Below are 11350 nucleotides of genomic sequence, written 5' to 3' on the forward strand. Positions count from 1 at the left end.
TTAGTCTAATGACATAGGTTGAATACATGTGACATAAGGCGATTCAATAGTTTTAACTAAGAAATGTTATTTTATCATCTATGGAACTCAAATATATCCTCTATTACTAAATGGTGGATGAGAAAGATCAGCAACGCTTATGTACTTCTCTTCTCTAACTCTGTATGATCACACTCTTAAAGATCTCAAGTATAATAAGCTATGGTTTCTATATTCCTCTGCTTTTCTTTATCTCTCTCTGCCGTTGATGGAGACGACTGTTATTTTTTCAGTTACTCTAATTGTTGCAGAAGATGCAAAGTCAGAGTATAACTATGCAAATATAATAAACAAAAATTACATATATGTATGATAATTTTATGGGTAAAACAATGTGGAGATCAAAACGAATGTTAACTTTGGCTTATAGAACATGAAAAACAGACTCCAACAGAGACAAATAATGAATGAAAAGCATATTGACCGGCTTTTCCCTTGAATGTCAAAATCCCTTAGATTTCCTTTTTTTGTGCAGTTTCAGAAGCATATGAAGCTTCCTCATGATCAGTCTCCATCCAAAGATTAAGGTTTTTACATGCAAAAGTAAGGTTTAACTTTGAGATGAGACAAGGTTGAAGGGGAAGGAAGATGGAAGATGGAAGAAGTCATGACCAGTGATAAGAGTTGGTCTGGTCATAGAGGCAAGCTTTAGTCCTTTTGTATTTGATGTTCTTCACGCAACTTTCTCGGCTTTCAGTTTTCAAAGTGCATACCAAAGCTATGGAATAAATGCCAAAGGATATTAATTACGGTGGATCCAAAGCGTTGTCATATATTAGATAATTTGAAAGATGAAAGTTTTGATTTTATTTGACCTTATTGTTGATGCACAGTTGTTCATCGCTCCAGCTTTCTTCAGTGATAACAGAGCGACCAAGATAGTAGAAGTAATTTCTTGCAAAGCGTAAGCTAAGAGAGATGATGTGAAGAAACATTTTCTGACTGACCATATTCTTGTACATTTTTATATTACATACTTGCTCATTTTTGTTTCACTAAGAATCTATGATTCACAAACTAAACGGTTGAAATCAGATTATTTTTTTTTAAGATGGGAAAACTAACTTGGTCAAAAGCAGAGTGTATGTAATCTGCAAACTGAATTTCTACATTTGCTCGATTTCCCTGTCACGATCAAACACCAGTATATGTCAAATTCAGTTAACAGTAGTATAAATCTAATGCAGCCAAGAAGACAACATTGCTGCTAGACCAATACAGAATCCAACCCAAAACACAGGCAAGTTAAACATGTGAAGGATTAAAAGAAATACATATTTGTTCACAAAGAGGAGTGTTGAAGAGACGACTTTTCCATAATCGATCTGCTAATCATTTGTTGTGCAGCGAAAGACTCCACCAAAGTCATAAGGGGCTTCCACGAAAGAGTTCCACCAACTAATGTAATACTAAAAAAAGACTATGAAGTTACTGATTAACTAATTATTCTTTATCAAACTTCCATATTCACCATTAGTTTGACCTTCGTGTTCCTTAAACTACAGTAGATGTACAGCAAATAAAGGAGAGTCCATCCACTTCAAGAAACATTATGGCCCTGTTCTTTTTGGAGACGCAGCGTCAGCGTCAAGCGGCAATAAAATATAAAAGGATTTTAGATGCCAAGTCAGCAAGAAATTACAATAGAGAGTTAAAAGACAAGGATTTATGACGCGATCCACAGGTCAGCACATGTATTGGAGCCGCTAATATTCACGGCGACGATGGCGACGATGAAAACACAGAAAATCAGTAGCTGAGAGTCGCCGGCGGCAACTTCATAATGACGCTGCAATTAAATTTCTCTGTTTTGTTTGTATTTTTTGGTCGCTTAACGCCGCGTCAGCGTTAGAGAAACGAACAGAGCTTATGTCATTATTTCAAACTATTGAAGCAAATATACGAAGAACAAAGTCTAACCGAGGTGTTTTGAATAGCTAGCTGAGTATAGCCGAGAAATACAGAAGAGAAGATGGAAGATTATAAATACCACCTTGACTTCCAATTGTTGATACCCAACAGTTGCGATTTGGAAATGAGCTTCACCGCCATCACTCGGAGCATCTTTAAATCAACACTAATAAATAAATTAGAAAGAAGAATCGAAAAGGCATACGTTATGTTGAATTGGTTCACGCAAATTTATTGTATATGAAACAGTTTTGATAGGAGATGAAGAGCTTCGTGATATAATAAGGAAGAATTGTCGTGTCCTATGCAACAATTTGTTTCTTGCTGATGTGTATTAATGTCATTGGCTTGAATATTTCATCTGACGTGGAGAAGAAGAAGTGGATGGATAGAGTCCGATCGACGATATTTGGATAATAGGGCTTTCTCTAGTGATATTGAACTGGGCCGTAAATATATTTAAATCTTGTCTAAAGCTTATCGGACGTGGCAAAATAAAGAGCTTCTATGGGACGATATTTTTTTAATGATATGGACAACCACTCCTTCCTTATAAGTATATTTTAATTTTTTTAACAAATATATACATTTAAAATATAAAATGATACTTAAAATAATAACAAACCGGATATAAATATTAATAATATGAAAAAGAGAATAATTATCTTTACTTTAAATTAATTCTTTTAACCATGTCAAAGTTAGCGTCTATTCCAACATATTGTTCGATGTACACGTACATTACAGTAGCTCATGCTATACATGATTTTTATTTTCACAAAAAAATAACAGAAATAAACAATACAAAATAAATCATTATATCTTTTTGAATTTTTTATGGTAAAATAATTTTTTTTTATCTCTGATCTATATATATATATATATATATATCTATTATTATAAAGTACTGTTTATTCACTCCTCATAGCGACACCTCATCGTGACGTCAGAAAATTGGAAGTTGTCGCGACACGTGTCCCGCAAGCCAAAAGGCATCACTTCGTTTAATTGGAAACCAGGTGACCGGCCCGCACCCTGTGCGGACATAAGAACATGATCGGTGCGCACCCTGTGTTCTCTCTCGGCCCGTACCTCACGAGAGGGAACACAGTAACGTCAGTATGAAGAGGCAAATATTGTGTGTATGTATAATTGCAACGTCACAAAATATTTTGTGTGTTTACGAAGATACTTTCATTCAAAAAATGGAATAAATAGTGTATAGTTTTAGAAGTAACAGATTTTATATTATCATTAATTAGAATTGTATTGTATATGTTTCGTAATTCTTTATTTTAGGTGAATAATATTATTTTTCCATAAATAATAAACAAACATTCATGTAGACATATTAAAAGAAAATATAATAAAAATCAAAATATTATCCATAAATAATATAAATTATGAAGTACATTTTTCGATAAAAAAGCAAATTCAATTAGAAACTTGCAAAAAATTAAATAAATTTTGTAAGCAATTTGACGAGTTAACATTATTTGATAGATTTATAAATTTCTATATTTTATTGAACATGAAATAATATTAAATTGACATACCGTCATCGGTCTCCTAACTCATCACAATCCATCTAGCAAATACAAAAAATAAATAATTGCAACAGTTTATTCATTTTAAAATTTGTATTTGAAAAAAAAAAGTAGATTAAAATTACGTACCGTGACTACGAAATATTCTGAAAAACTTGTTTGCAGACAACATTCAATATTTTTGTCTCCGGCTTCCCTTCTTTACCAGTTATTAGGATTTTTAATCCAGATCTCGACTTAACTCTTGAAAGTGCAACTTTGCCTTGCATTTTGTAAGCATTTTATAAATTATTTTAAAATTATGATAAATTTATTCTTTAAACAACGATAAATAATTTAAAAATAATATTAATAAACATTTTTGGATTTTGTAATATTTAAAATAGTTATTATATAATTATATTCGAACACAATTCATCAAGTAGAGTATAAAACTATTATAATTATCTTATATAAAATTTTGTTCATTGTATTTTATAGTTTATAAATATTAAAAGTAATAAATAAAACATTATTAATCTTTCTATAATACTTCCAAGGTAAAGTGGGTGGCAGAGTCGATGAAAGTGGGTGGCAGAGTCGATTCATCAAGTAGCATATAATACTTCCAAGACAAAGTGGGTGGCACAGTCGATGAAAGATGAGGAGCCTTTGCATCTAAACACATTTTTCTTAGCACACAAGCAGCATCGTCGTAATACCTTAATAGTATGAGAGGAGAGATTTGTGAATAATACTTTAAAGAATGAAAAGAGAATGTTTGTATTTTAAAACCTTGGGTGTCTCATATATATATACAGTCGATTTATTTCTCATATTAATGACGCACAATATTTTGCACAATAAATAATGAAATTGTTTAAAGAAAGATATTAAATGTGTATTGTCAAAAAATGATTTGCATATGATATGATTTTAACTTGCGCAAGTAATCCATATTAGAAAGGTAAGTTATTAAAAACAAACAACATAATTAGAAACATTAAAATATTTTGTAAGCAATGTAATAAATATGATATCAACATGCGCAAGTTTACCGTTTGAATAATAAGGAAAGTTTTTAATATTTGTCTTAATTCTAAATCTTGCCCAAGGGTAAACTAAATCGATAATATTTAATGATTTCAACTTGCGCAAGTAATCCATATTGTAAATAAGTGATTTGGATATTTAATGATTTCAACTTGCGCAAGTAATCCATATATATTAGAAATGTAAGTTATTAAAAACAAATTTTGTCAATAAGTTATTTGCATATTTAATGATTTCAACTTGCACAAGTAATCCATATTAGAAATGTAAGTTATTAAAAACAAACAACCTAATTAGTAGGGATGGGCACTTTACCCGATATCCGAAGTGGCACCCGAACCCGATCCGAAAATGCATGTCAAGTTTTTTATTTAAAAAATTAACAAAAAATTACATTCAATTTTTTTTAAAAAATAACTAAATTAATGCCTTTTTAGTTTTAAATTTTTATGTCTAAATCTATAACCATTCAATCTATTAAAAATAAAAAAATAGTTAACTGAAAGTTATATTTTTAAATATAAGAAACTTGAGAAATGAAAATTTTAATTTTTTTTTCAAAATCTAAATATCCGAACCCGATCTGAAATAACCGAATCCAAACTAAAAATACCCGAACCCGACCCGAAGTACAGAAATACCCAAACGGGTTCTACACCTCTATACCGAAATACTCGAAAATCCAAAATACCCGACCCGAATCCGAACGGGTACCCGAACGCCCACCCCTACTAATTAGAAACATTATAATATTTTCTAAGCAAATGTAATTAATATGATATCAACATGCGCAAGTTTACTGTTTGAATAATAAGGAAAGTTTTTAATATTTGTCTTAGTTCTAAATCTTGCTCAATGCTAAACTAAATCGATAATTATTATCCCCTAGCTATATATGGGCTTAATGAAATCGAAAATAGTTTTGGGCTTGTCTACATAAGCGATTGATTAAAATAAATGGAAAATAAAATTCAATAAAATCGACCAATAGAATTATAACAATTTTTCTAAGAAGCTCTATTTTAATGACATGTCAGCAGAAATCAGTAAAGTGACTTCTCTTTTAATGTATAGGAGGATTGTATATGTGTCGTAATTCTTTATTTAGGTGAATAATATTATTTTTCCATAAATAATAAACAAACATTTATGTAGACATATTAAAAGAAAATATAAAAAAATCAAAATATTATCCATAAATAATATAAATTATGAAGTACATTTCTCGATAAAGAAAGCAAATTCAATTAGAAACGTGCAAAAAATTAAATAAATTTTGTAAGCAATTTGACGGGTTAACATTATTTGATAGATTTATAAATTTATAAATTTTATTGAACATGAAATAATATTAAATTGGCATACCGTCATCGGTCTCCTAACTCATCACAACCCATCTGGCAAATACAAAAAATAAATAATTGTAACAATTTATATATTTTAAAATTTGTATTTGAAAAAATAGATTAAAATTACGTACCGTGACTACGAAATATTCTGAAAAATTTGTTTGTAGACAGCATTCAATGTTTTTGTCTTCGGCTTCCCTTCTTTACCAGTTATTAGGATTTTTAATCCAGATCTCGACTTAACTCTTGAAAGTGCAACTTTGCCTTGCATTTTGTAAGCATTTTATAAATTATTTTTAAATTATGATAAATTTATTATTTAAACAACGATAAATAATTTAAAAATAATATTAATAAACATTTTTGGATTTTGTAATATTTAAAATAGTTATTATATAATTATATTCGAACACAGTTCATCAAGTAGAGGATAAAACTATTATAATTATCTTATATAAAATTTCGTTCATTTTATTTTATAGGTTATAAATATTAAAAGTAATAAATAAAACATTATTAGTCTTTCAATAATTTCGAGAATAGTTTCCATAAATTGTTATTTGTAATATTCGTTAGATTATATGGCAAGTGATGTTAAACGTCAATAAGTTAAACAATTCTTCTATATTTGGAAAACATATATATATATATATATATATATATATAACAATGACAAATTAAATGGTAAAGTATGTAAACACCTGTTTTCTACCAGCGTGAGTTAGAACACCGCCGTATTTAAGAATCATAAGGGACTGTACAAGTCTTTATTCTTCGCCTTCACCATCCCACTTCAGCGGCTTCAGTCGAACTTTCATGTATATCCCTGAGAAATTTCCTCCCTGCGCCATTCCAAAAGGTTCTCTGCTGTGAGAAAATGACCCCATGAATTAAATAAAAAATGCATAATGCTAGCTTACTTATAAGATAGTATATTCAACAACAAAAATGATATAAGATAATATTACTAAATGATACTATGTAATACTTTCCCGGACAATATTCAACAAAGAGAGAGAAAATACTAAAGAACCTCTTCAAGAACTGCTTTAACTTGGCGAAGCTTCTAAGCATGTTCAATCAAGGTTTTCTGGATCACTATCACTATCACGACCTGGTCTACATATAAAAAAAGGAAGACCATATTGTCGTTACCAGTATTCAACACATGGAAAAGATAGACCAGAGATGCTTTTTGGAGACAAGACACAAAGAGTTGAGTTCAGGGTTCTAAAGATGAGGAGCCTTTGCGTCTAAACACATTTTTCTTAGCACACAAGCAGCATTGTCGTAATACCTTAATAGTATGAGAGGAGAGATTTGTGAATAATACTTTAAAGAATGAAAAGAGAATGTTTGTATTTTAAGACCTTGGGTGTCTCCTATATATATACAGTCGATTTATTCTCATATTAATGATTTTAATATTTTGCACGATAAATAATAAAATCGTTTAAAGAAAGATATTAAATGTGTATTGTCAAAAAATGATTTGCATATGATATGATTTTAACTTGCGCAAGTAATCCATATTAGAAAGGTAAGTTATTAAAAACAAACAATCTAATTAGAAACATTAAAATATTTTGTAAGCAATATAATAAATATGATATCAACATGCGCAAGTTTACCGTTTGAATAATAAGGAAAGTTTTTAATATTTGTCTTAATTCTAAATCTTGCCCAAGGGTAAACTAAATCGATAAAATTTAATGATTTCAACTTGCGCAAGTAATCCATATTGTGAATAAGTGATTTGCATATTTAATGATTTCAACTTGCGCAAGTAATCTATATTAGAAAAATAAGTTATTAAAAACAAATTTTGTCAATAAGTTATTTGCATATTTAATGATTTCAACTTGCGCAAGTAATCCATATTAGAAAGGTAAGTTATTAAAAACAAACAACCTAATTAGTAGGGGTGGGCACTTTACCCGATATCCGAAGTGGCACCCGAACCCGATCCGAAAAACCCGAACTGAAATCCGAACCGAAGTAGCAAAATACCCGAACGGGTATTGAATAAGGAGAGATTGGATACCCGAACCCGAACGGATAATACCCGAACCCGAATGGATATCTGAAGATAATCGAACATATGTATAATTAACCTTATATTTCTAGTTTACATCTCTCATTTTATATAAAATATTTATATTGATACTACACATACTTTAAGTTTATATGATATACATACAATTATGAAAATTAACCTTATATTTCTAGTTTACATCTCTCATTTTATATAAAATATTTATATTGATACTACACATACTTTAAGTTCATATGATATACATACAATTATGAAAAAAATGATTTGCTACTCACTTAAAATGTATGTCAAGTTTTTTATTTAAAAAATTAACAAAAAGTTACATCCGAAATTAAAAAAATAACTAAATTAATGCCTTTTTAGTTTTAAAATGTTATGTCCAAATCTATTAACTATTCAATCTATTAAAAATAAAAAAAAAATAGTTAACTGAAAGTTATATTTTTAAATATAAGAAACTTGAGAAATAAAAATTTTAATTTTTTTTTTCAAAATCTAAATATCCGAACCAGATTCGAAATAACCGAATCCGAACTAAAAATATCCGAACCCGACCCGAAGTACAGAAATACCCGAACGGGTTCTACACCTCTATACCAAAATACCCGAAAATCCGAAATACCAGACCCGAACCCGAACAGGTACCAAGGCTAAACTAAATCGATAATTATTATCCCCTAGCTATATATGGGCTTAACGAAATCGACAATAGTTTTGGGCTTGTCTACATAAGCGATTGATTAAAATAAATGAAAAAGAAAAATTCAAAAAAACCAGCCAATAGAATTATAACATTTTTCCTGAGAAGCTCTATATGAGTGCCACTTCAGCCGAAATCACTAAAGTGACTTCTTGCGAGGGGGATTGGATGGGCTTTTCCTGTACGAGATTTCTTGCGTTTAGTTTCGTTTCAAATGGGCTTCTCCTAAAATTTATGGGCTTTTATCATCAAGTTTTGCTAATACCGAAAACCAGCCTGATAGAGTGGTACTTTATCGTCAAAATAAATATTTCATCTTTTGCATCAATGTCTGCAGATCTACACCAATGGAGTTTTGGGATGTTGAGTGAGACGAATCGTCATGTATAATCTGTGTGAAGCTATGATTGCGTTGTTTCAAAGAAAAAAAGAAGAAGCTATGATTGCGTCGTTTCATCTTCGGTTCTAATCTTCCGAAACGGTACGAGGTGTTGATTCATCGTCTTTAACAAAAGTCTTAACTCCATCGAAGACTTCAATCACGATTTCACATTCAATGCTGCTTCTCCTCCTGGTGCGCGGTGTATCTACACCTATAAAAAGGTCAGTCTTAATACCTTGAACATCATCCTCTCCGTTCGTGATAACACCAACAAATATTTGAAGTATAATGGCTAACTCATCAATCGTCTTCCAGTGGCAAGCTGATGGGCGTGGATATGCTTCTCCTCGATTCTAAGGTTATTCTGTTCCTAGATTTGTATTCTGGTCACGGATGTTCCTCCTCGCGATCTCTCTTCCTCACTTTCATGGGCTTGAACGTTGTGTGTGGTCATCGAATTCTCAATTGATTTAGTTTCATTTTAGATATCGATATGTTTATTCATAACTCGGGTTGTGATTCCTTTTTGTTCACAGAGATTGGGGAGCAGTTTGATTTAATTTCGATCTGTGACAGTAACAATGGTTGTGGCTGGTATCAACATGGATGGAGGAGTTCCCGTGATCGGAATGGGTATGTTGATTTGATTTTGATCTGTAGATACCGATCATGAAACACAGTCTCTCTAAAACGTTAGTTGATCACATATCAATTGTTTTCTGTAAAAGACTTATTTGAGAATTTTTTTAATTGTGTAGAGTACAGAACTATCTCAGGTGTTGCAGTTCTCTTGGTCATCATTGAAAAAGTCAAGGTATAAATCAACATTGATAAAGAGAGAACTATCAAATTATCTTTTCAGGAATACTTTACTAACTTTAAAGATTTATTGAACTGCTTCTAGCGTACATGAGATTGCTAATATTCCCTTAGTAGATGAATCTATCAGACGTGGTCAGAACCTGGAGGTTAATGGGGGAGAAAGCAATTGGCCAGGTTAATGATTCTTACGTTTTATTCTAACTTTATGTCTGGTGTGGAGCCACGGGTTATTGTGCCTTCTAATGTTAATCCTAATTTGGTTGCAGCTAGAGTAGTTCCCAAACGTTAACATAACAAAAACTACATGGTTGATTGTTCTCAATCACCATGGTACGATTACCCTTAATGTAAGGTGAAACCATGAGAGTCATGTATGACCCGTGGGTCGCCAATAACAAAGTAGATGTTTTTTTCTCAAGTCAAGTCCACGCATACGAGAGGTCAGTAAGAACACAAAACTTTAGCTCATTATGCCTCCTTTTAAACTACAGATTATGACAACTTTTTGAGCTTCTGCGAAACCATGAATGCATATCTAACATAGCAGACACCTGTGGTTAATGTCATTTCCAGACCACTAAAAGATCAATCTGCTCCTGTCTATATCACGATCGCTGATGGAGGAAACATTGAAGGATTTGCTCCAAGTAAGCTATATAATAAAGGACTTATGATCATTGCAAACAACCTTTTTGATTAGATTTTAGATATGTGATAGGATTTCTGTAGAATGACTGAGCCTCAGCCCAAGTACTCTGCCACAGAGAAGCAAGCTTTGGACATGCTATAATCCCGATAATGGATGTATGCGCAGTATGAATGGCACAGGAACAAGTTACGTCGTTGAGGCTGACCCCATTCTCCTTCTTTTTTCTTGAGAACCTTAGAATAACGAAATAACAAAGTATCAAAATACCAGGTTATGGTGATATATGTTGTTGTATGCATTATTTATAATTGAATAACGATAAATAAAGGCAACGTGGGTTAGTTTTTGTGTTTGTCCTTAAGCAAGCGCAAATGATTATCAGACACCAAGTGTTGAAGAAGTCATAGGCATTACGATACACTGCAAGGTTACATTTTTACTCTTGGTTCTTCATGTTAAGACATGGATGGCAAGGGAGTAAGTGTAACATTAGAGTGTGATCTTGATCAAGTTTCGTTTCCTTAAGAACCTTAGTGGCTATCATCAAACAAATCCCAGATTTTTATAAACTGATAATCATCTTTTTGTATATATGATTAACTGTTGACAAAAAAAAGTATATATGATTAATTGATATGAATTTTTAATTCTCATGCCTATCATTAGTTAGGTATCTTCAAAATAATTACAACATGGAAAAACTCATTAGATTACATTTACTACATAATATTAAGTTAAACTCATTTTTGTAAAAAAAAAAATATATTGATGTTGATAAGTTCCATGAAAATCCACATATACCAACAAAAAAAACTGTCTTAGCTGAATTCTCATTAAAGAGAACATGTTTTGGACTTTTGGTA

At 31.2% G+C, this 11350-nt stretch overlaps 2 long non-coding RNA genes across 3 annotated transcripts; one reads left to right on the forward strand and one right to left on the reverse strand.

Moving 5' to 3' along the window:
* Window positions 1–301: 301 nt before the first annotated feature.
* Window positions 302–2490, reverse strand: LOC125582072. Its single transcript, XR_007319919.1, has 2 exons — window positions 855–2490; window positions 302–757 (listed from the first exon to the last, which is right to left on the reverse strand). It is a non-coding gene; the product is annotated as an uncharacterized LOC125582072 (long non-coding RNA).
* A 6433-nt stretch (window positions 2491–8923) lies between these two features.
* Window positions 8924–10833, forward strand: LOC106356201. Of its 2 annotated transcripts, none has more exons than XR_001272010.3 (8): window positions 8924–9237; window positions 9332–9374; window positions 9553–9649; window positions 9775–9830; window positions 9921–10012; window positions 10105–10278; window positions 10412–10485; window positions 10546–10833. It is a non-coding gene; the product is annotated as an uncharacterized LOC106356201 (long non-coding RNA). The 2 variants fall into 2 exon arrangements; XR_001272008.3 differs by having other exon boundaries at window positions 8925–9237; window positions 9332–9458.
* Window positions 10834–11350: the final 517 nt, after the last annotated feature.

The sequence above is a fragment of the Brassica napus genome, chromosome C2 (assembly GCF_020379485.1).
Source record: "Brassica napus cultivar Da-Ae chromosome C2, Da-Ae, whole genome shotgun sequence".
NCBI classification, from domain to species: domain Eukaryota; kingdom Viridiplantae; phylum Streptophyta; class Magnoliopsida; order Brassicales; family Brassicaceae; genus Brassica; species Brassica napus.